We start from the raw sequence: 6,142 nt of genomic DNA, 5'->3' as shown, positions 1-6,142 counted from the left end.
CCACAGCACTCTACCCAGGGGGACAGCTTGAGGCTCTGTCTCAAAAAGAAAAAAAAGAAAAGAAAAGAAAAGAAAATGCCAGGAATCTCAAATACCATGAATTTTTTCCCAAGGCCTTCCACAATAAGCTCCTACAAAGTTATTTACACAACTAATAAAAAGGGCTGACAGGTGTTGAGTGCTTACCACATGCCAAGCACTGTTATATGTCCTCCGTGTTCACCGTCTTGTTTATTCATCTATTCATATTTTATTTTATTTTTGTGTTGTTGAGACAGAGTCTCACTCTGTCACCCTTGGGTAAGTGCTGTGGCATCTTCATGTCTCACAGCAACCTCAAACTCGTGGGCTCAAGTGATCTTCATGCCTCAGCCTCCCAAGTAACTGGTACTACAAGCACCCACCACAACACCCAGCTAATTTTTCTATTTTTATTTTCACTCTTGTACAGGCTGATCTCAAACTCCTGAGTGCAAGCAATCCACGTGCCTCGCCTCCCAGATTGCTAGGATTACAGGCCTGAGCCACCGCCAATCCCTGCCTACACTATCTTTTTTAATCTTCAACAACTCTCTGAAGTAGGCACTGTTACTATACATGTCTTACAATTAGGGGAATAGATACTTAAGAAGGTCCCAAAGTCAGGGACTATACACTTTTGTTGCCAAATTGCATGTGTTAAACCTTCATCATGGGGGTTCTGAGGTCTTCCTTAATTTATTTCTTAAACTTACAACATTAAGTGCCATAATAAGCATTTGTTGGTAATTAAGGTGACTTTTAATTCTCAGCCCTATTTTCTTCTCTATTTTCTGTCCTTGAGCGTTAACGACATTTCTTGAGAAGTGTGACTATACCAAACGCGAATTTCATCCCACACGACACCCCAGATGTCCAGACTTTCCTATCTGTTTCCTCACAGGACTTCTGCACACAAATGTTCACAGACATCTCAAAATCAACAAGGCCTTCAAAAACAAATGAAGTACTTAGAAATAAACATAACAAGACATATGCAAGATCTGTATTCAGAAGAAATCAAAACCCTGATACAATAAACCAAAAACGTCGAAAGTAGATGTTCAGGGAATGGAAGACTCACTTCTATTAAAATGTTAATCTCCCTTAATTTGATTTATTGAATCAATGCAATCCTAATCAAAATCCGAGGAAGCTTTTTAAAAGTAGATATTGACATGCCAATTCTAAAATTCATATGGAAAGACAAAACACTTAGGATAAAAAAGAACAAAGTTGAAGTTCTTCGAAGTTGGACTCACATTACTGTATTTTAAGACACTATAAAGCTACATTCACCAAGCCAGTGTGATTTTGGCAAAAGAATACAGATCCATGGAACAGAATAGAAAGGCTACAAATAGACCTCAAAAACATAGTTACCTTATTTTTGATAATGGACAGGCTCGGTGCCCATAGCTCAGTGGTTAGGGCACCAGCCACATACTCCAGGTCTGGCAGGTTGGAACCCAGCCTGAACCTACTGAAAACAATGATAACTACAACAAAAAATAGCCGGGTGTTGTGGTGGGCGCGTGTAGTCCTAGCTTCTTGGGAGGCTGAGGCAAGAGAATCGATTAAGCCTAAGAGTTTGAGGTTCCTGTGAGCTATGACATCACAGCACTCTACCGAAGGCAACGTAGTAGGACTCTATCTCAAAAAAAAAAGGTATAATGGACAAAGAACAATCTTTTCAATAAATGGGGCTGGAACAATTTTTTTTTTTCTTTCAATTTTTTTTTTTTTTTGAGACAGAGCCTCAAGCTGTCCCCCTGGGTAAAGTGCCATGGCATCACAGCTCACAGCAACCTCCAACTCCTGGGCTCAAGCAAGTCTCCTACCTCAGCCTCCCGAGTAGCTGCGACCACAGGCGCCCGCCACAACGCCTGGCTATTTTTTGGTTGCAGCCGTCATTGTTGTTTGGCAGGCCCGGACTGGATTTGAACCCGCCACCTTGGGTGTACGTGGCTGGCGCCTTAGCCACTTGAGCCACAGGTGTCAAGCCTGGAACAATTTTTATATCCAAATGCTCCCTCAACATATTCAAAGTTAAACTTACCATCTTTCTTCTAAAAATCTACTCTCCAAATATTCCCCTATTTGGGAGAATGGCACCACCATCCACCCAGTTACTCAGGTAAAACCAGGAGACATCTTTGACTCACTATCTCATTTTGGCCCCTGAGTTCAACTTTTTATCAGGTTACACTAACTCATGTGATCAATCCTCCCTGCCACCATCCCTACTGTTCTTAACTCAGTTCAGACACTATTTCCTTTAACCCTATCGCATGTCTCCAATCCCCCCAAAAGGCCTCCTAAGAAGAAGCGTGGTAAAGGGAATCATTGCTTCCCTGAGCACCATTGGTATTTTTTAAAAGAACATGTTGACGTGATGGTTTTTATGGTAATGATGAACAAATGCTTGTTGTCATGTGGAAAGAAGGACCATAAATTGTGTAGAGAACCAGGCCTGCTAGATCACTCCAGCCAAGGTGCAGGCTCCACCAGGACCCTTGCCCCCTGCCTGGCCCTGGCCCTTGGTTGACTCCCCTCTTGTTGGGACCTGCCTGGGTCTTTGCACAGTCATCTTTCTAAACAGCAGATCTTATCATGTCATTCCAAAGCTTGAAGTCCTTCAGTGGCTTTCCAGCACTTACTCCACAATGTACACCACTCTTTGCTATGTGTTCTACCTCGGTAGGACTGTCTGGTTTTCTCGCCCAACATTTTCCACCCGCATTTCAATCTTTCCTAAGAATTTAAATTAAGAGAATCCGCCAAACTCCCTAATTCCTGGATTCCTTGTATATGTACCTCCTGTCTAAAACTCTCTGTTCTCCTTAGTTTATGACTGAAATTCCTACTCTCTCCCCCTCCTTTTTTTTTTCTTGAGACAGGACAGTAGGGATGTCTTACTATGTTGCCCAGGCTGGCCTTGAACTCCTGAGCTGAAGATATCCTCCCACCTAGACCTCCTGAGTAGCTGGAACTATAGGCACAGTCCACTATACCAGCTTTCAACATTTTTTAAGGATTCTCCAAGCAAACGCTGTGGGCAGGTGGTGTTACACACTAAATGGAGCAGGAGCCTGAGCCATGTGAGTTCTATCGTAGATTCTATCTTGGCAGATAGGCTGCTTGTCCAGAGGCAAATCACATACCTTCCTCCTGTGAGCTCCAGGGCCTCTTTTAAATGAAGGCAAGAGTATGTAGATGACCTACGGGGAGCACTTGAGAAGGCAATTTGTGGCACTGGCAAAAGTGTTCTAACCTGGTAGACTTGCTAACATTTCTAATCCAGGATTTGTATTGCTATATCCTGGGCCCCTTCTCCCCTATCTGGTATTAAATAATTTGAATTGGCTGAGAGGCCAAAGGAGGTGGATTGCCTAAGCTCAGGAGTTCAAGACCAGCCTAAGGCAGAGTGAGACCCTGTCTCTAAAAACAGTCAGGCTTGATGCCTATAGTCCTATCTACTCAGGAGGCTGAGACAAGAGGATTGCTTGAGTCCAGGAGTTTGAGGTTGCTGTGACCTATGATGTTACAGCACTACCCAAGGGCGACAAAGTGAGACTGTCTCAAAAAATACATAAATAAATAAATTGAATTGGCTTCTGCCAACTGTCACCCTTACCTACTCTTCCGTAAGTATAGCTGTTATATTTAGGACTTACCTGGTGGATAACCACTATTATTATTGTTGCTGTTACCATTAATGCTTATTGTTATATCATTATTTTATGATTCATCACCTCCTCCCCTTTCCAACCAGATAAATTAAGACTTCTTACTCCATGCTCCCTTAATAGCTTATATGTTATTGTAATGCTGTTTACATCACCCTTTAATCATGGGTCATGTGTCTGTCTCATTGACTGTGAACTTCTTGAGGACAGGGGCCATTTATTTTTGTGTATGTTCAGAGCCCAACACCCCCCCAGCATAGACTAGACAGTGACTAAGTTTTTACTAATTGGATGAATAAAGGAAGAAAATACATTTTATTGATTAGGATAATATAAGAAAGATGCTTTGAACCTTAACAGGTTCTGAACTTCAAGGAGTTAATGCTGCACAAGAAGAAATTCATCAAAGGCAACTTGTTGACTTTTTTTTTTTTTTTTTTTTGCAGTTTTTGGCCAAGGCCAGGTTTGAACCCACCACCTCCAGTATATAGGGCTGGCCCCCTACTCCTTTGAGCCATAGGTGCCACCTGCAACTTGTTAGCTTTTAAAGGGCTGAATTTCCTCAGAAAGCAATGGTCATTTGGCCAGTGACTTCTGAAATTGACGGAATCTGTATCTGTGTGTTTGTATATGTTTGTAAATACATTTATCTAAAATAACTAGAAATGATCTTATAATTTTTTTTTTTTTTTTAGAGACAGAGTCTCACTTTATCGCCCTCAGTAGAGTGCTGTGGCATCACACAGCTCACAGGAACCTCCAGTTCCTGGGCTTAGGCAATTCTCTTGCCTCAGCCTCCCGAGTAGCTGGGACCATAGGTGCCTGCCACAACACGCGACTATTTTTTGTTGCACTTTGGCTGGGGCCAGGCTTGAACCCACCGCCCTTGGCATATGGGGCCAGTGCCCTACTCACTGAGCCACAGGTGCCGCCCTTGATAAATCTAATAAATCAAAGCTGTAGCCTCCCAAATACCTTAGAGACTGAAAAAACCACAAACTATTCAGCTATGTATAATACTGACTATGTTTATTTCCACATTCGGCATTCTAGTTTTAGTGATTAAGTGACTTTTCCTCTCTAGAAAAAAGAAAAAGTTGCTGTTTTACCACATTTTTGTCATATTTGTTTTCTCTGTCCCTCCCTGTCTCCATCTTGTCTCTCTGTGTTTCTCTGTGTGTATATACGTATACACATACGTATATATACACATGCACACACACAGTGGGGGTTTTTTGCTAAAAATTTTGCAAGTTAAAAACTTCATGACATTAAACCTCTAAATATTTCAGCATGTACCTCTTACTAATGAGAACATTTTCAATATAATCACAGTACCAGTATAATTCCTAAAAAAAAAAATTAAATTAAATAAACATAAATAATATCCAAAATTCAGTATATATTGGAAGTCACTCCTTGTCTGTAAAATACCTTTTTACTGCTGTTGATGATTTCAGGAGGGGTTTAGGCATATCATTGTATTTCTCAGTTTTTAAGGATGGAGACTCACCTTCTTGAAGTGAGCTAGCAGATGAAATTGAATATTTGTTTTTTAAACAGAGTCTCATTCTGTCACCCTGGGTAGAGTGCCATGGCATCATAGCTCACAGCAACCTCAAATTGTTGGGCTGAAGTGATCCTCTTGCCTCAGCCTTTCTCGTAGCTGGGACTCCAGGCATCCACCATGATGCCCAGCTAGTTTTTCTGTTTTTAGTAGAGACAGGGTCTTGCTCTTCCTTAGGCTGGTCTCAAACTGCTGAGCTCAGGTAGTCCACCCACCTCGGCCTCCCAGAGTGCTAGGATTACAGGCAAGAGCCACCTCGCCTGGCCTAGCTGATGAAATTTAGACTCACCATCTTATTAGCATTTACTCTAAGGCTGGTTCACAGGGGTTCCCAGGAACCTGGAGACATTTAGGCTGTGTCCATTAAGAGACAGTGCTGACTAGGTGAAGACATCAACTAAACAAATATCTAGGGGAACAATATAGTAGAAGCACATTTTTTTTTTTCGAGACAGATTCTCACTATGTCACCCTGGGTAGAATGCCGTGGTGTCACAGCTCACAGCAACTTCCAACTTGTCACAGCTAACAGCAACTTCCAACTCTTAGATTGAGTTGATTCTCTTGCCTCCCAAGTAGCTGGGACTACAGGGACCTGCCAAAACGCCTGGCTATTTTTTGGTTGTAGTTGTCATTGTTGTTTGGCAGCCCAAGCTGGATTTGAACCCGCCAGCTCTGGTGTATGTGGCTGGTGCCCCAGCCACTGAGCTACAGGCTCTAAGCCACAATTTTTTTTTAAGATTTTGAAAGAAGGCTCGGCGCCTGTGGCTCAAACGGCTAAGGCGCCAGCCACATACACCTAAGGTGGCGGGTTCGAATCCCCAGCCCGGGCCCGCCAAACAACAATGATGGCTGCAACCAAAAAATG

This window comes from Otolemur garnettii, unplaced genomic scaffold (assembly GCF_000181295.1).
Source record: "Otolemur garnettii isolate 467f Iridium unplaced genomic scaffold, OtoGar3 scaffold00085, whole genome shotgun sequence".
NCBI classification, from domain to species: domain Eukaryota; kingdom Metazoa; phylum Chordata; class Mammalia; order Primates; family Galagidae; genus Otolemur; species Otolemur garnettii.
This window is presented reverse-complemented; position numbering follows the sequence as displayed.